Source organism: Pseudorca crassidens, chromosome 11 (genome assembly GCF_039906515.1).
Source record: "Pseudorca crassidens isolate mPseCra1 chromosome 11, mPseCra1.hap1, whole genome shotgun sequence".
Lineage (NCBI taxonomy): Eukaryota > Metazoa > Chordata > Mammalia > Artiodactyla > Delphinidae > Pseudorca > Pseudorca crassidens.
Genome location: NC_090306.1, coordinates 101,452,625 through 101,474,960, shown reverse-complemented (window position 1 = coordinate 101,474,960; position 22,336 = coordinate 101,452,625). Strand labels below are relative to the sequence as shown.

The 22,336-nt window shown below is 56.3% G+C and overlaps 1 protein-coding gene across 1 annotated transcript in view; it reads right to left on the bottom strand.

The window, feature by feature from the left end:
• PRR5 (proline rich 5) overlaps positions 1 to 19,233 on the bottom strand; it is a 51,277-nt gene extending 32,044 nt beyond the window's left edge. The window contains exon 1 of the mRNA XM_067698350.1: positions 19,112 to 19,233. The gene's annotated coding sequence lies outside the window, so the exon portion shown is untranslated. The remainder of the gene's footprint in view (positions 1 to 19,111) is intronic.
• Positions 19,234 to 22,336: the final 3,103 nt, after the last annotated feature.

Sequence of the window (22,336 nt, the reverse complement as noted above, 5' to 3'; positions counted from 1 at the left end):
CTCAGCACACCGGAGGCACCCTCATCCCCCTACTCCCGATTTCTTTAACAGGAGCACGCAAACTCCGGGAGACGGGCGGTGACAGGTTACTTCTGGCGAAGGCATCGTGGTGTGGCCCTGCACGATAGCAGAGCCGGGTCCGCATCTGCCTTTCCTGCCCTGGATAAATGCAGCTGCCCCGCAAGGCGGCCCTGCCACCATCCCCACTGTGCAGATAGGTGGACTGAGGGCACACAGGGCAGAGCTGGGCGGACTGGGCTTGATGTCCAGCTTTATATCCTCCCTAGGCACTTTCCTGGCCAGCAGCCTTTTCTTAGAAGAATCCTTGGAAAGAAAAGTACCGCTCAGGACAGCAGAGCTCACACTGATGATGAAAAGCCCCAGGAGAAGGAGCCTGAGCTCGTGGACCAGGTTGGTGGCCGTGGGAGCTTTGGAAGTGCCGCTTCACGTATTCTTCCAAACGGCCCCGTGAGGCAGGAATGAGTAGCTCCGGTGGGGGGTGGGTGGCTGTGTTCTTGACCTTGTAAACAAAGCCCAAAGAGCCCAGAGGGGAGGTGATGCGGGGTCAGCTGGGCTCTGCTCAGGCTTCGCTCCCAGGGGAGGGGCGTCCCCCCAGGACGGCGCTCCAGTCGCCATCCTCCCGCTTCTCCAAGGACGAAGTTCACAGTCCACGAAGGGATGCATTTAATGCAGGAGAAACGGTTGCGGAGATTTGCTGTAAGGTTTGGGGGCGGGGGGGCGCGTCTCCTCCTAGGGGTGAGAGGTACCCCTTACTGAGCGCTCACCCCGGCCAGCCTGGCCCATGGTCCCCACGGTAACCCTGCCAGCTGGGTTGCCTCTTCCTCCACTGCAGACGGACGTCGAGGCCACAGATCCTGTGTCACCTACCAGGTCACAGGCTGAGAGAGGCAGGGCCAGCATAGATGCAGGGGTCCCTATTCCAGTCCCCGGGCTTCTTCCATGGTGGGCCGTGGGCTGAACCCAGGCCTGCTCCTGGAGGAGACTGGGGCCTTCCCCGCCCGAAGCCTGGGCAGGTAGCACCCCCTTGCTGTCCCCCAGCCCCTGCAGGGCCAGCTAGCGTAGGCCCCGTCCCTGTCCCTGGAGCCTGCCCACCTCTGGGCCTCGAAGGCTCCAGACTTCACCACCTCCCCTGCCCCAGACACGGCCTCCTGGCCTCACAGCCTACGGGGCTCCACCCTGCTGCTGGCACGCTCACTCTGCCACCCAGGTGTGACCTGTCCGTCTGCCCAGCGGCTTCAGCCGGGGCCCCTCGCCTGCAGGATGAACTCCACGGTTCCGGCAAGGTGTCCAAGACCTCCGCAGCCTGAGCGCGGCACTCATCCTCCCATCTCTGCTGCGTCTCCCACGAAGCCCCTCCAGGCCCCGTCCTGCCACCCCCAGCCCCCGAGGAGACAAAGCAACCACTGTCCTACAGCCCTCCTGCCTGCTTCCCACCTCCGGGCCTTTACCCAGCCTCTGCCCTCTGCCTGGGTGCCCTTCCTCCCTTCCCTCCAACTAGTTTCTTTTTCAGGGATTGTATTAGTAGTAAAAGGCAGTAAAGAATTGTGATTCGGGGCATGGGCTCTGGAGCCAGATGGCCTGGGCTGGAACGTGCCTTCACTAGTGGACAGCTGACCACCTGGGGCTGAGTACTTCTGTTGAATTGTGCCTCAGTTTCCTCATCTGTAAGATGAGAGTCAGAATAACACCTTCCTCCCTGGGAGATCTCAAGGCTGTAAATGTATTCAGAGACGTCCAGTGCTTAGGATGGGCCTGGCACACAGTAGGTCCTCAGCAGCCTTAGCCATTACCACCAGCTGGCCTCCCGCTCTCCACTCCCAGTCCTCTGGCTTCCCCTGGGCACTGGGTCCCCACCCCAGTGATGCAGACCTTTCTCCCCTCGACCCAGCTCAGCCAACAACCCCCAGGCCGTCCTCCCTCTGTCTTGCGTTAGGATCTCGGGACTACCTTCTCCATCAGATGCTCTCGGAGGCCGAGGCTTCTGCAAGCTGAGGTGAGAGGCAAACGCCCAGCGGACACGGACAAAAACTTTCTTCTTGACCTAACTGTAACCAGTCTCCTTGGAGCCTCTGCTGGACGAGGCCTGACCTTGGGCTTCCCTCTCTGTCCTTGTAGGATCCACTGTGAGAATCCTAAGTCAGTTTAGTGAAAATCCTCCACCCGCCACTGTCAGACCCCCCTCGTTGCCCCCCCACCCCCCCCGCCGTCTCACCACCCTGGCTCGCCTTGAGCAAGGATTTGGCTAAGTGGGTCAGCAAGAATCCTCCTTCCCCAGATGTTTCCTCTTCCTACTTTCCCATCCACTGACCCCCGCCCCGCTCCTTGGCTATAAATCCCCACTTCTCCTTGTTGGAGTGACAGTCAAGTCCAATCCCCCGCCCCGACTGCAAGACTCCATCTGTGATTCAGAAATGCAAAGAGCTCTGAAAACTCAGATTTTTCAGGGCTCATTCGGCCACAAAACCTGACCTGACCAGAAGTGAGGCTACTTAGAGTCTCTGTCTACCCTACTTAGTGGAGATCCTGTGCAATACTTTCCCCAGGATGCCTCCCTGATCCCTTCTACAGGGCAGCAACAGACTGTATTATCATTCAAAAACAGTAGGAATTCCAAAGTCACATCTGGCCCTGGGGGTGTCGGTCGGATAAAGGATGGAAGATTTGCACAGACCCCAAGATGTGTCACAGATGTGTCACAGAGCTGGCAGGTATGCGGCTGAGCTGGATTCCACCGGACTCCAAAGGTGGCCTGCAACTTACTAGGAGAATTAGACAGGTATCTACAGGCTCTGAAAGTGCTTGGTAAGAAGTAGTAATACCTGGAGAGTATGATCATTATGTTGCATTAACCACTGAAAGGTCAATTTAGAGAACGACACAACCTGAAAGCTCTTTCCTACACAGCGCCTAGAAATGCTGGATAAAAAAATTACACACATCTCAATGCATAACTGAGCTAGTAAGAAAATGAGGATGATCACCGGGGCCAGAATAATATTAGGATTATCATTAAGATAATCTTATCAGTATACTTATGTCATATTTAATATTAATTTTACTGAAGGCCAGTATAATGCTTGCAATATGCAATAATTCAATAAGGAGCGATGTTCTCAATTGTCTTAATGTATCAAGCCCTTGTGAAAATTAATAAACAGAAACCTCATTTAAAATGGATTTGGGAGGCCAGAAGGGGGAGCTCTCACACCCCATCACTCCTGGTCAACTACAGACCCAACAGGAAGAGACATACCTTTGCAGCTCCAACAGGAAGAAGGTTACTACTTTCCTTGCCAGCAGGAGGAAGGAAGAATTTCTCCTCGCCTGGCAACAGCCCAGCCAATGAGAGACTGGTACAATTCAGCCAATGAAAAGCCATTACACTTCAAACTCCCAGTTTCCTCCAATGGACTCTTTGTTTATAACAGCCCCTCCCAGCTCCCCTTCTCTCTTATAAAAGAATGGTACCCTGGACTCGCCTGTGGTTCACTATAGGTTGTGCATCCCGAATTGCAATTCTTTGCCGTTCCCGAATAAACCCATTTTTGCTGGTAAAATAACAGGTGTTTTACTGTTTTCCGTCAACGCCCTCTAGCGCTTGCAGCAACCCCAACTACTGCTATTCCCATTTCACAGATGAAGAAACTGAGCACATCTCATGCTGGTGGAGCGGGGATTCAAGCCCAGGCAGTCCAGCTCCAGAGTCTGTATTCTTAACTATTACACTCTACTAGCTGTACTCTAATTAGCATAACATTTAAGTCACAGGAAAATACTGTGAACTAAAAACCCAGACGTTAAATGAAGGTGTCTTGTAGGGTAGGGAGAGGGATATCGAGACAGAGAGGTTAAACCCAGCAGTCGGGAGATAAGACACCAGCAAGCAGGACGATGGGAGATGCAACTGAGCTCTTCACAGAAAGCCAGGGGTCTCGAGGGGCTGCACCCCTAATAAATGGGTAGCCGGGAGAAAGATCTCCCCATTGACAGAGATGACAAGAAAACTTGTCTCTGACCACCTGAACTCGAGGTAGGAAAAAGCATGCAGGGCTCCTGAAAATCGGTAGCCAAGAGCCTACCTTCACAGGCTGCTGGGTTAGGGTGGAGAGAGCCTAAACTGATTAACATAGACGTGGCCCCGGGCTGTGACAGCCCTAGGCTGCCAAGCAGAGCGACCACAGAGATGCTCTGGAGGGTAAGCGCACAAGCCAGGCCTCCTGGGGTTTCCACAGATAAAGCCTGGCTGGAAATAAACTCATGATCTCAAATTATGCGACACACGGAGAAACAGCCGCTATGCGGGAAAGGAGAGCAAACGCTACAAATGTCAGGATGACATTCCTAAAACTTCAGCCACGAAACTATTGGAAAGAGACTGTAAAGTGAACTTGCTTAATCAAGTTCAAAGAGAAAAGAAAGCATGAATATAACAAGATGCTATAAAAGCCAGGTACCAGCTTACTGGGCACCCACCCAGGTGTAAAAGGGGATGGGGGGCTTCCCTGGTGGCGCAGTGGTTGAGAGTCCGCCTGCCGATGCAGGGGACACGGGTTCGTGACCCGGTCTGGGAAGATCCCACATGCCGCAGAGAGGCTGGTCCCGTGAGCCATGGCCGCTGAGCCTGCGCGTCCGGAGCCTGTGCTCCGCAACGGGAGAGGCCACGACAGTGAGAGGCCCGCATACCGCAAAAAAAAAAAAAAAGAAAAAAAAAGGGGATGGGACCCAGGACAAGGGAGCATCGTACGCAGTCTCAGCGTTGATTTCCCTGTCCTTCCCTGGTGTTCTGCAGTCAGTGCAAAAGTCCTCACTGACTCAAGTGCCTGGCGTGTCCAGGAGGCTGTTAGGCACCAGGTCTACTCCTGTTTGGGCCACAGTGAAAACATCTGGCTCTGTACAGAGTAGACAGCCTCAAGATCAATTGGAGATTTCTGCTGCTCCATGTCTAACAGAAGCCCACCTGGGAGAAAAAATTCTCATGAGCTTGGTTCAGAAGATATGCACTTACCCCTGTCACCCCAGATCAGAGCCTGTCAAGCCAGGGTCCTGGAGGCCTGGGAGTTTTTCAGGATCTGTGAAACCCTGAAATTGTCTGCATAGCTCCTGAATGTGAGTGTGCCTTTTGTTGGGGAGAGGAGTGTGGCTTTCATGGGCTTCCCTAAAAGGGCTGGGACCCCACCTTACGGCAAAGCCAAGGAATGAGCATGGCCCATCTGTAGGGAACGTCTGTGGTACCCAAAGATTTTGAATAAAGGAGGGAAAACATTATTTTTAGAGTTAATACAGATGCCTTAATTATAGACTGAGGTGAAATCCTCACGGATTTTGAAGATAACACATGAAGCTTCAGTCATCTCAAGGTTATGGGCCTCACTGGGTCCCCCTTGCAGACCACCTGAGGATGCCCCTCTCCATCTTCCCTGCAGTTAGGAAAGCCTGAGGGTCCTGCTCCAGATACTAGGTCCTTGGATCAAGCCAGGGTGTTGTTCACCACATCACACAGGGAGCCCTTTAGGAGGGCACCTAGGAGGATCATCCCTTGGATTTCATTCCCAGGAAAGGCTGTGTTTTCATCTTAAGGGCATTATGAATCTAGTGAGTGAGCCACTTTCCCTCTTTGCTTTTGTTGCCAGGAAGCTCAGAGTAAAAAAAATCAGTCCATATCTCACACATGTACTAGATCTCCTAGCATGTTTTGTTTTTTAAAATCCAGGAACATCTTGATAATGATTATAGCAATAACACAACCATAGTTATTACATTATAAGCATTTCCTAATAGCCAAGCACAGGCCTGAAGGGTGTACCATACAATCATACAGTCCCAATACCCTCTCACACGGGTATCGCCATTCCCGCTTCTGCAGACAGGGCTAATGAAGCTGCAGGAGGGGCGGTGATGTTCCCGCGGCACCTGGAGGGTGAGATCAGAGCAGTGGAGCCTCAGACAGGGCATTTCCCTGGGCAGCCTGCATAGCAGGGTAGCAGCAGCAATCAGGTTCCGCTGTCTCGGGAGGGGCTGGGGGCAGGGGTGGACTGGGGGTAGGGGGAGTAGGAGACTGGGAGGATTCCACTCCTAGAGGTGTCTGGAGGGAAGGGACCCAGGACCCTGGAGTCTCGGACCCTCCAGCCCTCCGTTACTCTCCCCTCCTCACACACCTGAGTCTGCAGTTCCTACACTTTCTTGGCCGTGAATGTGGTTTAAGTTTGGTAACTGACACAAGCAGCTAAGAAAGAGCATTTAACAAAAGCCATCTGGCCCTCCTTTCCTACAAGAAAGGCCGGTCAATACAATAAACGCAGGGGGAAGGAAGAGAAGGGGATGGCCTGGCTATGATGCCGCTTCCCAGGCCCTCTGCACCCCACTCTCTCCCACAGGAGGCCAGGTCCAAAGGCCCCCGGAGTTCATGTAGCTCAGCTGTCCATTTTACAGACAGAAAGACGGAGGCCGGGAGCAGGGGTGGGACATTCAGGGTCACACACAGAGCAGGACTGTCCTAATGTGTGGTGAAAAGAGCAAATACTGAGGTCCTACTGGGTGCTGGGACCCCCCCACTCCCTCCCTCCTGGGGCAGCCAGGTCAGAATTTCCACCCACATTTTTCTCAGGAGGAAACTGAGGTTCTGAGGGAACTGACCTACCCTGTTGCACGGCAGTGCTGAGATCGAGCCCAGGTCCAACCTGGAGGGCCTGCACTACACGCTGTCACTCCGGGGGACCCCCTCTGCCCCCATCAAGTCATTAGTGATTGTGAGCACCTGCTGCAGGCTGGAACCTGTCCCCAGGGGAGGCCACGTTTCCCCTTCCCTGGAGTCGCAGGAGGCCAGGAACAGAGGAGGCAATGGGTGGAGGGTTATGGGAACCCCGAGGACACCAACTGCCCTGGGGAGCTCCGAAGTGCTTCCAGAGGCAGTGACATTTCATACGAGCCTGGAAGGATGGCCTCGCCCAGCAGGGCCGGGGCGGGCTGCAGACCTGGTGGCAGGAATTGGACGGACCGCAGCATCGATGAGGACACGGGCTGAGCCATCAATAGAGGACAGGCCCTGCACTCAGCGGTCCCCGGGAGAGACTCTGGGCTCTGGAGGGGACGGTCAGGGCAAAGGCAGGAGGTGGCCCTCTGGCCTCCCCTTCTCTCCTCAGCACTCCTCAGCCCCCTGCAGCTGCAGGCCCCTGACCTGCCCGGGGCATCTGGGTGGGGGGCGTCTGGGGATGGGCCATGGCTGGTGCTCAGATGGGCCAGGTCTCTCTCCAGGCCGAAGGGGAGGGCACCACAGAGGGAGGGCAGAGCACACACAGAGCAGAGGCGGGAGATGCAGCCCGGGGAGGCGGGAGCCAGAGCTCCAGGGGCTGTGAAGGGTGTGAGGCCACCAGGCAGGCCCCAAAGGCTGGGAGGACAGTGGGTGCCACGATGCCGCCTCGGGGTGCATGAGGGGGTTTGGGGGGAAAGGTTTCAGGAAGACCCCGTGACGAGTCCGAGTTGCCGCCCAGGGATTTTACAGTGTGACCACCCGGCTCGCGCCCAGAGATCGGACAGTAGATAAGGAAGGGCCTGAGCTTAGGATTCCGCCCGGAGTTCCCGCTCTGCTTTTCCAGGGGCTCTGCTTTCCCCGCGGCGCTTAGAGTTGAGGCCGAGAAGAGCCAGTGGCCTCCGCCCCAGACGCCTTCTAAGTCACGGAGGCTGCCGCCCTGCTCTCCACGTGTCCTTCTTGCTGGTGACCTGGGACGGGCTGCCCTTCCCCCTTCCCCCCCTCATTATGCTCCCCCAGCCCCATTTCTGGGATCTGTAAGTAGTGACTCTTGTGACTTTGCTTTCTTTGTGTGAGTGTATCGAAACTGTGCCTTCAGGGGTCCTGGGGCGCGGCTGGATGGGCTCAGAGAAGGGACTCCCCGCGGGCCCATAAGTCACCCAAGTGACAGAGCCTGGGCAGATCAATGGCCTGACAGGGCCAGGGCCAGGAGCTGGCACGGGGACACAGCGTCCTGGCACCTGTTCTCCCTGGAGCCCCCCTCTGGGGTGCTGGGCGTGGGAGGGCGGCCCTGCCCAGTCCCCGGCCTGACCCCCAAGCAGCTCAGGTCTCAGCAGTTTCTGTTTTTGAGTCATGGAGGCCTGGGCTCTTTCTCTGTGGTTGCTGGTGTGGGTGGCAGATGCGGGGGGGGGACCGAGGTGAGAAGTCTGCCTGGGAGCTGAGGCCGCCAGCTCCACTGTAAAGCTGCATGGTACCTCCTGCACTGGTCGGGCCCACGGGACTTCCCCAGACTCGGGGGCAGGTGACAGGAGCGGGGTCTCCTGGGCTTTGCCGCAGGGATGAGACAGAGGGTAAGCAGTCAGTCACAAGCTCCCAGCCCCTTACAGGGAGGCCGTCAGCTCATGGGTTGTCTGAAGGGAGACGAAAGGGAGCCAATAGCCTTCCTGAAGCCTCCCAAACAAATGAAAGCAGAAGTCAGCTTCTTGGTGGAAGGTGCAGTCCTTGGAGGCCAGGCCCAGTTCACGTCCACATGCTTGCCCTTGTCCCACCGTCTGGGATAACCTTTCCCTAAGCCTGGGCTGCTTGGCCAACTCCTATTCATCCTGCAAAACCCTGCTCAGGGTGACGTCACCCACCTAAGCCTTCTCCATAAGCCCCACCCGACCACACATACCCGTGCATTTGGAGGACAGTACTGCCCAGGCCACCTGCTGCAGTGGCACTTTCCCCCAGGAAGCTCAGAGAGTGAGATCCCTCACTATTAAGGACATGCTCCTGTCTCTTTCCTCAGCTGGCTCCTGTGGTCCTAACCTGGCTAGCAGCTTAGTACTCCCCTCCGCACCAGGCCTGTCTGCACAACATTCCTGGGTGGCGTGGGCCTCGGCAGCCCCCTTCCCTGAGGACACAGGGACTCAGAGGGCCACACAATTTGCCAAAAGCCATGTGCACTTTCTCTCCAGGAAGTATTTCATGCGAATCTAATATGTACCAGGCCCTGAGCTAAGCGCTGGATTTGAACCTGACCTTGGCCAAATCTTCTACCCTATGGCAGCCTCAGTGTCTGTCTGGCCTCATAACTGCTCTGGAAGCAAGCTAGAATGTGGGGGAGGGAGGGGGCTGTCCTCATTTTTCCAGCGGGGGACAGAGGCCCACACTGGGCACACGTCCAGGCCCCTGGGGGGCCACCGCACACTGCCTTCTCTGCCCACCTTGCCCACCCAGCTGAAACCCACAGAGAGCAGGGGCCCCTCACCCTCTGCTGGTGAAGCAAAGGGAAGAGAATGGTGGGCCCTGGCTGGGGCCTGGGCGGGCTTCTCCCTCCCCCCTCCTCCCCTCTCGCCCACCTACTGCCTACAGCACCCGTCAGAGCCCGCTGTATTAGCATACATGCAGGGAGGAAACCCATCTGAGCTCGTGACATCCCCCCTACACCTCGCCCAGCACCAAGGCCAGCAGCCCACAGACCAAGGTGATGGCCGGTGACCTTGACCATCAGCACGGAGGCCTTTTCCCTTCGCTGGCTGGTTCTTCTCTGCAGCTTCAGGTAAAGCAAAGGACACCTTACCTGCACGGGGGCTGCCCCCTCTGTGGGCAGCTGTGTTCCCCACCTGCCTCTGAGTCCTCAGCTGGCCCGGCCCAGAGCATTCTGAACCGGCTCCCTCGCCACCGGCCTGCTTTGTTTCTGCCACCCCCGGGGCCCGCGGCCCACACTCCCCCGGGGCCGGTCCTGGGACTGTCCACGTTGACCTCCTTTTGGCTGCTTGAAGTTCCTTCCGGTTGGTCTTGTGAAATCAAACTCATTTCCCATTTCTGTGGGTTCTCCTCAGAGCCCTGTCCCCAAGGCGCCTCCTGCGCTTGTGTCTCGTCCCCCTAACCTGCCACCCTGGGCGATGCTCTAACCATAGATGACAGAAATCATGAACTCAGCAAATATTCAAGGGGTGGACCTGACAGTTATAGGAAGGGTGCTCATTTGGTCTAAGATGTCAGGTTCTAATCCCCACTCTACGGATGACAAAACAGAGGCCCCAAGGCTCAGCGACAAGCAAGGGCTGCAGGAGAGGCCAGATGGTCCCGGTTGGGCTCTGGGGACAAACACACCTGGATCTGAAGTGCAGCTTGGTCACTCACTGTACTTGGCCTCAGTTTCCCCATTCTGTAAAGTGGGGATACAGCAGTGCCAGTCCCATAGGGTCCCTATAGGGGTAAGGGTTGCCTGGGCTCCTTAGAGCACAGTGCCTCCCCCCACCCCCCAAAGGCTGGTGGGTGGACCCTCAGGGGATGCAGCCATTGTGATTCTAACAGAAGCACCCCCTCCCCCCATCCCTCAGGATCTGGTCCAGACCCTCTCCTTGCAGGGTCTCTCACCATCCTCACCTCACCGTCATCCAGGTCTCCAGCCAAAGACCACTCCCCAGTCCCAGCACACCGGCCTCCCTAGCAACCCACCCCCTGCACACCCCCCGCCCTCCCCTACTCCCCAGCAAGGTCCCAACTTCACAAGCCTGCAGGCTGGGCCAGGGGCCTCCTCCGGGCTTCCCACCAGGACAGCTCCATCACACCATGGGTCCATCAGACCATGTAGGGTCAGTCTGTTGGAGAGGGGCTACCTCTCTATCAGACTGAGCGTTCCAGCAGCACGGGCTCTGTTGCCTCATAGGGTTCAGCGCAAGGCTCTCAACACCCATGCAAAGTCACTGAATGAACTTGAGAAAATTGGAAAAACACAAAAAAGTTGGAAGAGGAAACAAACCACCAGAGAAAGTTCTTGCTACCATCTTGGTGCACTTCCCTCCAGCCGTTTTTCTGTGCCAGTTGTGAGTGTTCGTCGGACATCCCCGTGAGCACCATGAACGCAAGCCTGCCGCCTGTCCGCTTCTCTTCCACAAATAAATGCTGGGTTTGCAGAATGGGAGTGAGGCCTGACAGAGGGGCTGAGTCGCTTGGGGTCATGCAGTTCCAAGAGGAGGGGCCCAGCCCTCCCGACCCCCAGGACTCAGCACCCCCTGCCCCACAAGAGTCTCAGCCCCAGAAGCCCTTATTTCCCGCTGTCTAGCTGAACGTCCATTGTCTGTGAAGACCAAGAAAACAGGGGTCCCTCACAGAAACACAGGGAGTTCACACGTGGAGCATACCTCACAGGTTTGCGGCTGCCCCTTACCACACGTTCCTAAAACCCCAGCCCCGCCCTCATGTCCGACATTCTCTCTCGTTCCTCAGACATCCTTGGGGCTCCACTCTGTGCCAACCCTGAGCTGAGCCCTGGGACCCAGAGATGAATAGAGCAGAATTCCACCCTTGGAGCCCCAGGCTGGAGGGGAGGAGACCGGGGAGCTGATCCAGTACTGGATCAAAGATATGAGCAAAGATTCCAGGGTAAAGGGCACGGGAGGGGCGCCTACCCACGCTGCCTGGGGGGGACACAGGGCAGCCAGGAGGGCTTCCTGGAAGAGGAGGGTATCTTCCAGCGGGGGCTTGAAGAACCAACAAAAGCCCCCAGTGAGGAAGGGAAGAAAAGAATTCCAGATAGAGGAATGGCAGGAGGAGGGTCCAGAGGAGGGAAAGGCGGACAGCAAGCAGGAATATGAGATGACCTGCAGGCAGTGAGCGGGGAGATGACCCGGGCCACCCACAGGGCTCCCTCTCACAGCTGTGGGCAGCCAGTGCGGCTCCAGAGGCCAGTTCCCTTCAGAACCAAGCTTGGCAAAAACTTCCACCTTCAACCATCAGACCTGCAAGGCTCCTGGGGCAGTGGTTCCGGGTTATTTCCTGGGAGAGCCAACCTCAAGGCCTGCTGGGATCTCTCTGGAAACCAGACCTGTCCCAAAGGCCAATCGATGTCCGTCAGGCCAACGTGAAGATGTGACGGAGAACAAGGACACAGGTGTGATCCTCACTTGAGAAAGCAGATTCTACGCCCCCATTCACAAACTGGAGACCAACCCCCCAGAGGTCACAGAGCACGGACGCAAGCAGTAAGCGGGCTCGGGCGCAGAGGCCAGCCCTCTCTGGCTCCGAGGGCGCCCCCAGCCACGGCCTAAGTGTCCCCCATTGGTCCCCAGGGCCTGGAACGCTGGCCCTGGCCAGCGCACCCAGAATGTATTTTATGAATGAGTGAACGAAAGAATCCGAAAGCCCTGTCCTTCCACCCACACCTCCGGCAGCAGGAAGGAGCCGTCTGCTACTGTGTTTTGTTGTTGCTGTCACTCTGAAAATCAAACGCACAAACCTGAATTCACAGCTGTGTCGCTTCGGGGCGGGCAGGACCCCCAGCCCCTGACCCCGGACTAGAACAGAGTCCAGCACCTCGGCGGAGGGGTCAGACGGCTGAGGACCAAATCTCCGCTCGGCCACTAACAGCGTGAGACTGGACCCGTCGTGCCCCTGCTCTGAGCCTCGGTGTCTCCGTCACTAAACGGAGGTGCTGAGGACCTACCCTGCTGGGTGGGTGCAGTGAGGACTAAGGAGCTGGGACCCCGCGGGGGTGGGTGCGGGGGAGATCCCGTCCCTCTGGCCTCCTCTGCCTATGACCTTGGCCGCCGAATGAGCTCTGAAACCCTCAGCACTGACCAAGCTGGATGTCCTGGCCCCGTGTGCAGCCGAATGGCTTACATATTACGAGGCATCCACGTGGCCAAAGGGCAGAGGGGCTGAGGAGGGCTCGGGCTCGCGCGTGACTCAGCGGAACTTGTCAAGGCTGCAGGTCTGGGGTGGGAAGTGCCCCCAGCCATACGCTGTGCAGGGAAGCCCGGCTGCCGGCATCTCTGATAAATATTTTATCACTGCTCACAGAGCAGGCAGGCCCCAGGAAGGTGCCTGCAGCCTCTGCTCCCACAGAGCACCCCTTCCTGCCTGGACAGAAGGAAGTGGCTGGGTGGGGTGCCGGTGGGGTCAGGAGCCCAGACAGCTAGCTCATTCCTGCCCTGCTGTCACTTCAGGTCAGCTCAGCCCAGCAAACGCCCCTGAGCCTCAGCCACAATCTGCCTTGCACTGTGCGGGTCCTGGGCTCCACTCTGCCCTGGACAGCTCCCAGGCTCCTCTGCACTGCCCCCAGAACACCAGCACTCTGCACCTTGGCCTGGTCAGACACCCCTTCCTGTTGGCCCAGAGCACTGCCACCTCCTCCAGGAAGTATTCCTGGCTTTTTCCTTCCCACTGTGTGACCTTGGGCAGGCCCATCACACTCTCTGAGCCTGTTTCTAAAATGGGGCTGGTGGTCCCCACTCATGGTGGAACAGATGAGACTGTATAAACACAGGATCTCCCAGCTCCTTGCCCACATGGACTCATTCTTTTTGGAGGGACCTGAACATTTGGAATCAAATCATTAAATATCATAGGGCATGTCTAGGGGTGGGACACAGGAATATATAGAGCCTGGCTCCTGCTTGCAGGGCTCCACAATTTAACTGTGGAGAGATAAATAATAAATAATAATAATAATACTACTAATAATAATAACAGCAACAGTAATAACAGCTACCACATTTCAAGCCCCCACTACTGCCAGATAATTGACATCACATCCCCTTGTCTACTCCTCCCAGCAGCCCTGTGATATGAGGTTCCCACCCTCATTTCACAGCACGGCAGGAACCTGAGACTCAGAGAGGGGTAGGACCCTGCCTGAGGTCACACAGCTTGGGGGGGCTGACCAGCTGTCCTGCTGGACCTCTGGGGCGTGCCCTCGGGGTCAACACCTGCTTTTCACATCCTTGTCCACGTGGGGGCTCCACTGAGAGGGGGATGGTCCAAGTCAAATGATGAAGATGCACAGGATACGGTGCAGCCAGTGAAAAATCGTCACTGCTCTTTAGGAGCTAGTGGACTATTGAGGGAACAGGGGAAATGCTAGCAGTATTACAGCAAGTGGAAAGGAAGAGGATACGGAACTGCGTGTGCTGTGATGACATCCTGTGAAAATAGTTCTACATCAAGATGTAGTGATTCAAAAAAGACTGGAAATGATACACAAGATGATAATGTTCAGAGGCTGAGGTTACGGGTAAAATCGGAGCCTATTTTCCAGACTTTGTACAACGTGGCTATGTCGGTTTTATAATTTGAAATTTTCCTTAGACATAGGATTGGGGGGCTTCCCTGGTGGTGCAGTGGTTAAGAATCCGCCTGCCAACGCGGGGGACATGGTTCGATCCCTGGTCCGGGAAGATCCCACATGCCGCGGAGCAACTAAGGCCATGCGGCCCAGCTAGAGCCTGCTGTGCACTCTAGAGCCTGTGAGCCACAACTACTGAAGCCTGTGCACCTAGAGCCCGTGCTCCGCAACAAGAGAAGCCACCGCAAGGAGAAGCCCGCGCACCGCAACGAAGAGTCGCCCCCGCTTGCTGCAACTAGAGAAAGCCTGCGTGCAGCAAGGAAGATACAACGCAGCCAAAAATAAAAATAAATAAAATAAATAATTTTTTTTAAAAAAGAAGTAGGATTGGTCCACCACAAGGATTTATTGAGCACCTAGTATCTGCCCTCCCTTGCTGAGAGTTTTCTCCTCTCTCAGCCTCAGATCTAGTCAGTGGGAGGAATGAGATGGACACCATTGTAAGTAACAAAGAACTTGGGGCCACCCTCCCCATCTCTCCATGACTGGGCCTGTCAGCAGCTCAAACCCAGCACAGCCAAAGCCAGGCTCAGGATGTTCTCCCACGTTAAGTCAACTGTACCAGGGATCACCACCACCACCACCTACTCAAGTCCTAGACTCACAATCACAGGGGCTCACGAGGTAGTGAGCTCCCTGTCATGGGAATAACCAAGCAAGGAGCGTCATGTCTCTCCACCAAGACGTGGCCTCAATGGCTGTCTTTCAGTCCATCTTAATGAGACCCAAAGTCTTACCAGCTGTGTGACAAGATACTGACCTCTCTGTGCCTTGCCCTCCTCATCTGTACAATGGGATCATACAATGACCTCATAAGGCCTCAGAGGGTTAACTGAGAGCAAATATGTAAGATGCCTTCCAGGTGCCTATCCAGGACTATTATTATTTCACAGCTTTACCTACCCACTTGTGGGAGCTAAGTGGGACAGAAATAAAAATTCCTATTTCACAGACTTGAAAACTGAAGCACAGAGAGTCACCCCCCTCAGACTCAAAGGGATGCAAGTGACTCCAAGCTGATTGTTTTTGCTGGAGAAACTGCTTTGGCAACACAAAGAAGGCCTTTAGCCAGCCCAGCTGATGGCACAGAAAGCAAAACCTTAAGAACCTTCCAGAAAGTGAGCAGGACTTCTGCTGGGGTCAGAGGAGCCCACGGTGGCAGTTCCTGACAGTGAGGCATCTTGGTGACATTCCCTCACCTTAAGGCATGTAGCATTGTGGAAAGTGGGCGCGCACACCTCATGCCAGAGACCCTGGTGTTTGAGCCCCAACCCTGCTCCTTGCCGCCCTGTGTCTCTGGGCAGCCCTTGGCCTCTCCAGGCCTCAGTTTGCCCATCTGTTAACTGGGCATGGCCACGATCACCTTCTGGGCTGCTGGGAGGAGTAAGTGGGACGGTGCCTGGGGAAGACTTCACACAGGGCCTGGCACACAGTAGGTGCTCAGGAAATGGCTGTCCCCTGCTTCCTTCCAGAGGTAAATCCAGGCTTTGGAGTCAGAACCGAGGAGAGCAGTACTCCCCGCTGCAATGAACTACATAGATTTTCCTGAAAATCTTTTCAGAAAGGAGCTGGCCCTGGCCCCTCCCCACTTGCGCCTGGGTGTAGTACGTGGTAATGCAGTAACAAATGTCACCTCTGTCCTCTGCTCTCCCTAGAGGGTACAGATGGGCGCCAGCATCACCTGAGGGCTTCCTTGTGCACCGAGGGGCCCTGTACATGGCTTCACCCAGTCATCACGTGACCCCACAAGTGAGTTTCCAACAACAACATTAACGCTAATACTGATAAGAACTCCAGGGCCGGTGCCAGGTCAGCCTGACCGCAAGCCACTGTCACTGCAAGACCACACGTCACTGCACGACCACTCTACCACACCAACACAGGGCACCGTCCTTCTGGAAACCTCCCATGAAGCCACGTTGTCCTCACAAGCACCCTATGTGGTAGGTGCTACGATAATCACCACGTCATAGATGAAGAAACCGAGGTGCACACAGACGTTGGTGACTTGCCAACACCACATAGCTGGTGAGAGGTGGGGCTGAAATTCGAACCCAAATAGCCTGGCTTCAGAACCCAGGTCTTAATCACCTAAGTGTGTTTTCCAATCCACTCTATACACATGAGAGCACTGAAGCTCAGCAGGTGGACCTGACTCTGGGCTCTCCAGCCTTTGCGGCCCCTCCCTGGCCCCTGCTGGCTCCCCTTCCAGGCCACCCAGAGTCCAGGGTCTGAGGTTAGAGCCAAGTACTCTATGCAGCGGCACCCGGGCTGCTCCCCCGAGACATCTGGATTCCTGAGTCACTAGAACTCTGCTCACACAGAGTTTCAAAGTCCCTGTGCCTCTAGGTGCTCCCCCACTGAGGTTCGATTTTGAGACATAAAAGAGGGATGTGGTTAAAAGAAAAAAAAAGAAGGTTATACTGTCACCAGGAAGTCACCTCCTTGTCTCACTCTCCCATGTCTTCATCACAGCCCACGGTCCTAATTCATTCCTCCCGACCCTAACTCTGGTCCTCCTCAGCAAATGTACCCCCGAGGGCCACCCTGGGCTATGGGGTGAGTCCCGCAGCAGGACGTCCTGACTCCGCTTTTGACCTGGAGGACCACTGACAGCACGTCTGACCCAACAGCTCCCCATCCAGGTTGCTTCTGTGGCCTCCCCCTTTCTGCGTGGGTCCCTCTGCCTCCCTGGGGACGCTTGCCATCCTCCAGGCCTGAAGAAGGCCTGGGGGAACGAGTGAGTGAGCGAATGAATGAATGAATGAATGACTTTCCCGTTCCTCTCTGGGCGTCACGAGAGCTCTGCTCTCCTTACAGATGTCCCAGAAGATGATTTTGTTCACGTCCATGAATGTCCACAATTTGGGGAACCTGGTGAGGGCCCGGGGCTTTCGCCTTCCTTCTCCCATCCCAGCCTCTCCAGAATCTGCCGGGAGTCGCCGGGGAACAAGGGTGTCGTCTCCCAGTGCCTGCCTTGAGCAAGAGAGCTGGCACTGGCGCACAGCCGGATGCCACGAAATGCCGCCTGAGGCTGCGAGGCAATTCCACGTGCCCGTCCTCAGGCCTTTTAAGCCACCCATTAGAAACAAAACATCCGTCAGCTACCAAATGTTTCTGCACAGACCACTTTCCCTGCTGATGAGAAATTAAGTTCATGTGACTGTCCCCATCACCAGAGAGTTAAAACAGTCGAGACACACGGAGTGCCATCCACTCTCAAAACGGGTACCCACCCCCACCGCCAGTTTGCGGTGAGCTTGTGATATGTTGGGCGTTGTGCCTCTTTGGATCCTGACTACCCACAAGGAGTTCGTAATTTTAAGGTTCCCAGTTTTCAGATAAGGAAACTGAGGCCCAGAGAAGCAGTGACTTGCCCAGGGCCACACAGCCAGCCAGTGGTGGATGCTGACCCAGGTGCTAACCCAGGTCAGCTTTTCTCTAGCCCTCACCCACCCCTTACCACCATTTAAACAAATGGCTCAGAATCCCAGACCGTTTGGCAGGAAAGACCCTAGGGAGGCCCTAATCTCCTCTGACTGACGGGGACGTGGGCTCAGAGAGGGGAAGTGGCTTGCCCAGGGACACAGCAAGGCCATGCACCCAGGATGGACTCCTCTTGGGTCCGCTTCACTGCCTGCCAGCCAGAGGGAGCTAATATGACCTTGTCCGATCACCCAATGCCACCAGCCAGCGGCACTCACGCTTGAATGAGCACCAGAAGGGGGGGAGAGTGATAAAATGTAGATTCCTGGTGCCCCATCAGAGGTCAGGATAGGAGTCCAGGAATCGGCATTGTATCAAGCCCTGTCATTAAAGAGGACAGTCTGGTGGTCCCAGGCTCTTCTCCCAGAGCCCCCAGCTTACCCCTCCAGGGAGGGTCTTGGGTTGGGCCTGGTGCAGCAGGTCTGAGAGGCCACAGAGAGCTCGCCCTCCCCCTCCAGATGCAGTCCAGGGACCGGCCTTTGGGATCCCGGGGAACTCAGGCACAGCCACGCTCTAGCCAAGAGCATCGCTGATCACCTGGACACGCTGGGTTCTCACAGCAGCTGCACACAGCTCTCAGGGCTGCCCTGAGCCACGGACGGGAAAATGGAGCTCGCCCTCAGGAAGTGGCCTGGCCGAGCAGGGCTGAGACCACACCCTGCGACCTTCGGGCCAGGGACCCTCCCCCAGCCCAGCAAGTTCTCCCCTACCTTGGCTCCATCAGAGAAAACCTTAGAAAGCGTCAGGCGCTGCTCATGTGAACGGGCTCTCTGCATGATGAGGTTTTGCCAGAAGCCCACACCCCGGACCGGGCAGACCTGCCCCGTGTGCCACCTCTCAAGGGATGGGAGGGGGCCCACCAGGTTGAGGGCACGAACCTCTACAGGCTCTGCCTCTGCCCTCAGCTGTGCCTGCTGCCCCAAACGCACCCGCACAGCTCTGCAGGGCCAGCTCCCTGCAGGAAGGTGGCGGGCGGCCCAGGCCAGAGGCCAGAGGGGTGGGGCCGCACGCCGAGCCAGGACAGGGCTCAGAAAGGAGGTGTCTCCCTTCTGACCATCTTTGTTCGCTCTATTGGGGGGGGCAGTGGAAAGACAGGGGGGAGCTGCGATGGGGAGGGGCAGTGTCGGGGGAGGGGAAGATCAGGAAACAAGGCAGCTGGACAAGCGGCCGGACGTACACGCAGAGACCCACCCACGGAGACAGAGAAAAACTCAGAGACAGAGAAGAGAAGGGGGGGCGGGGGGGGCGGGGCGTGGGCGAGAGAGAGACTGCGAGAGAGGATGCGCTCCGGAGGTCCCAGGAGACGGGGGTGGGAGGGGCTGGACCCCCAACCAAGGGGAAGGCCCGACCCCCGCCCAACCCATGTCCCCGCACTCGGCGGGGACACGCGCGCGCGCGCGCGCACACACGCCACTCCGCCGGCGCCGCCCGGGCTCCCGCCCTCCGAGGGGCGCGCGTGCCGCCCTCTGCCCACCCGGACCCCTCCTCCGACGGGGCCTCCGGGACCCGTCCCCGCCACTCACCTTGGTCCCCGCGCCACCTCCGCCGCCGCTGCCACCGCGCAGAGCCGGAGCCCGGGGCCGGGGGAGGGGGCCTCGGAGGCCCCGCCCCGCCCCGCCCCCCGGGCCCGCGTAGGGCGCCCGACGCGGCCGGAGCCACCGGACTCCTGGGCTGCTGGAGACGCGCGGCAGGTAGCCACCTGGGTCGCGGGTACGCCCACCCACCGGGGCCCGGCCGAGCTGGGAGCCGGGGGCCGGGGGCGCCCTCCCGGGGTCCCCCCACCCGGGTGTACTGCGCCGGCTGTGGGCGGTGCCCGCCGGGGAAGGGGGTGTCCCCGGCCACCCTGGCGGCCCAGATCGGCTCTCCGGCCAGTAAGCATTCCTCCGCGGCCCTCTAACGCCCACGGAGCGCCCCTTCCCCAAGCCCCAGCCTGTGGGGGTCGCCGGTAGCCCGGAGGAAAAATCAGACACTCAGATTCAGTCCCTGCCCTGGGGCTTGGGGTCTTGAGGGAGGCCGAGGGATCAGGGATGGGACAAACAAACGCTTCCAGCATCTGAATATCCCAGGGCCATGGTTGTCAAAGGGTGGCGCGACTGCTCCATGGGCAGCACCCTGGAACTTGGTAGGATGGAAATTTTCGGGCCTCCCCAGACCTACAGAAACTGGGGATGGGGCCTGGGAATCTAGGTTTTAACAAGCCCTCCTGGTGATTCCCAAGCTCCCGTGAAGTTTGAGAAGTTCTGCTCTGGTGGAAATAGCCCACACCCCATGCCCCACACCCATAGTAGGATGTCAATTCCCTGAGGTGGGGGATTTGTTGCTTTTCTTCCCCCAGAGGGTCCCCAGTGGTTAAGACAGTGTTTGTCTGTTGAAAGAACACGTGGATGAATGGCCCCATCTTGAGCAGCGCTGGTCACTTTTCACTTGTGGCATCCCCTGCCCCCCAGATCCATCCGCTGCTGGCTCTGCGCCGACCCTGGTGGGCTGCATCCCCCACTGGTGCGTGGTTGGGTCTGGCCAGTGGGGGCAACAGCTGGAGATCAGAGGGAGAGAGGATGGGGCATTTCCTCCCACTGCCATGTGCTGTACACTGACACTGTCGGTGCCCCTGAAGCCGAATCCAGCCTCCGTCCACCGACACCGAATTAAATCTCAGAGACAGAGTTTTGGGTGAAGTAGAAAAGAACGGCTTTATTGCTTTGCCAGGCAAAAGGGGCCAAGCGGGCTCCTGCCCTCAAAACTGTGTGTCCCACCTTGGAGAGGGTAGTGAGAAGTTTAATAGTAATGGTTCAAAGAGAGCTCCCCACCTGTCACGCAGGAGACCGGGGTTCGATTTCCCGACGGGGAGCCAAAGGGAAGGGATGGGAGACAAGGGAGAAACAAACGGTCAAGGAAAACAATAGGGCAGCCTTGGGGCAAGGTCCTGGGTCCCCATCAACATATGCATACAATATCTTTGAGCTGTTTTGCGGATACTGAAACCCCTTCCAGGTGGGAAAAGTGAACAATTGACCAAGGTATGCTGCCCACAAGCAAGTAGACCCCAGACCAGTTGGAACCTGAAGGTTGATGATGCTGACTCCGACTTACCTCACCACCAACCAATCAGAAGAATGTCCACAGGCGGATCACACCCTCTTTGAACCATTACTATAAAACTTTTCACTACCCTCTCCAAGGTGGGACACACAGTTTTGAGGGCGTTAGTCCGCTATGGCCCCCTTTGCCTGGCAAAGCAATAAAGCTGTTCTTTTCTACTTCACCCAAAACTCTGTCTCCGAGATTTAATTCGGTGTCTGGGGACAGAGGCTGGATGCGGCTTCACCTCTCTATGACCACAGCTCCTGCCGGGAGGCCCTCTGTGACTCTAGCTCCCACCAGCTTCCGCTGGAAGCATCATCTCCTCTGCTAGTTCCTCCAGCCCCAGGGATGGTAGCATCTTCCCGCCATTGCCAGTCTCTGGGTGCTCCTGAACCTGCCCGCACCTCTGTAAGCAGTCCCTTTGGTCACGTGCCTTATTTGGACCACCTGGGGTAAATTCTGTCTTCTGCTGGACCGTGACTGAAACAGATAGATATGATTTTTGCCACTTTACAGAATTGGAAACGGAGGCATGGAGAGGTTATAAAACATGCCGAGCCAGAGATCTTAATAGACACCTCACCAAAGAAGATATACAAATGGCAAAGAAGCATATGAAAAGATACCTTGCATCTAACGTTATTGGGGAAATGCAAGTTAAAACAACAATGCGATACTATTATACACCTATTAGAATGGCCGAAATCCAGGACACTGACATCACCAAATGCTGGCGAGGATGTGGAGCAACAGGAACTCTCCTTCACGGCAGGCGGGGGTGCAGAATGATGCCGCCATTTTGGAAGACAGCTTAGCAGTTTCTTACAAAACTAAACATACTCTTACCATATGTACGATCCAGCAATCACTCTCCTTGGTATTTACCCAAAGGAGTTGAAACTTATTTCCATGCACAACCTGCATACAAATGTTTATCGCAGCTTTATTCATATTTGCCAAAAGTTGGAAGCAGCAAAGGTGTCCCTCAGTAAGTGAGTGGAAAAACTGTGGTATAGCCATACAATGGAATACTATTCAGCGCTAAAGAGAAGTGAGCCATTAAGCCATCGAGACAGAGGAAAGTAAGTGCAGGTCACTAAGTGAAAGCAGCCAGTCTGAAAAGGCTATACATTGTATGATTCCAACCCTATGGCATTTGGAAAAGGCAAAACTATGGGGTCAGTAAGATCAGAGGTTGCCAAGGGTTGGGGTGGAGGGAGGGAGGGGTGAATAGGTGGAGACGGGATTTTTAGGGTCGTGAAACTTCTCTATGATATTGTAATGGTAGATACATGTCATTATACATTACTCCAAACCCATAGAATGTCCAACACCAAGAGTGAACCCTAATGTCAACTACGTGTCAGTGTAGGTTCACCAGTTGTAACAAATGTGCCACAAGGAGGCATCTGGTATCGATAGTGGGGGAGGGCGCTATGCATTGTGGGGGGGGAGGGTGTATATGGGAAATTTCTGTACCTCCCTCTTAATTTGGTTGGAAACCTAAAACTCTTCCAAAAACATAAAGTCTTAAAAAAATGTCCAGGACCACACAGTGAGGAACGACAGAGCCAGTGTCCCAACCCAAGACCCCTGGTTTAAAGTCTATATCTGGCTTTTGGGGGATTTTGAGCTCTTCTCCTCTGAGGGGCCCAGGACGGTGGGGT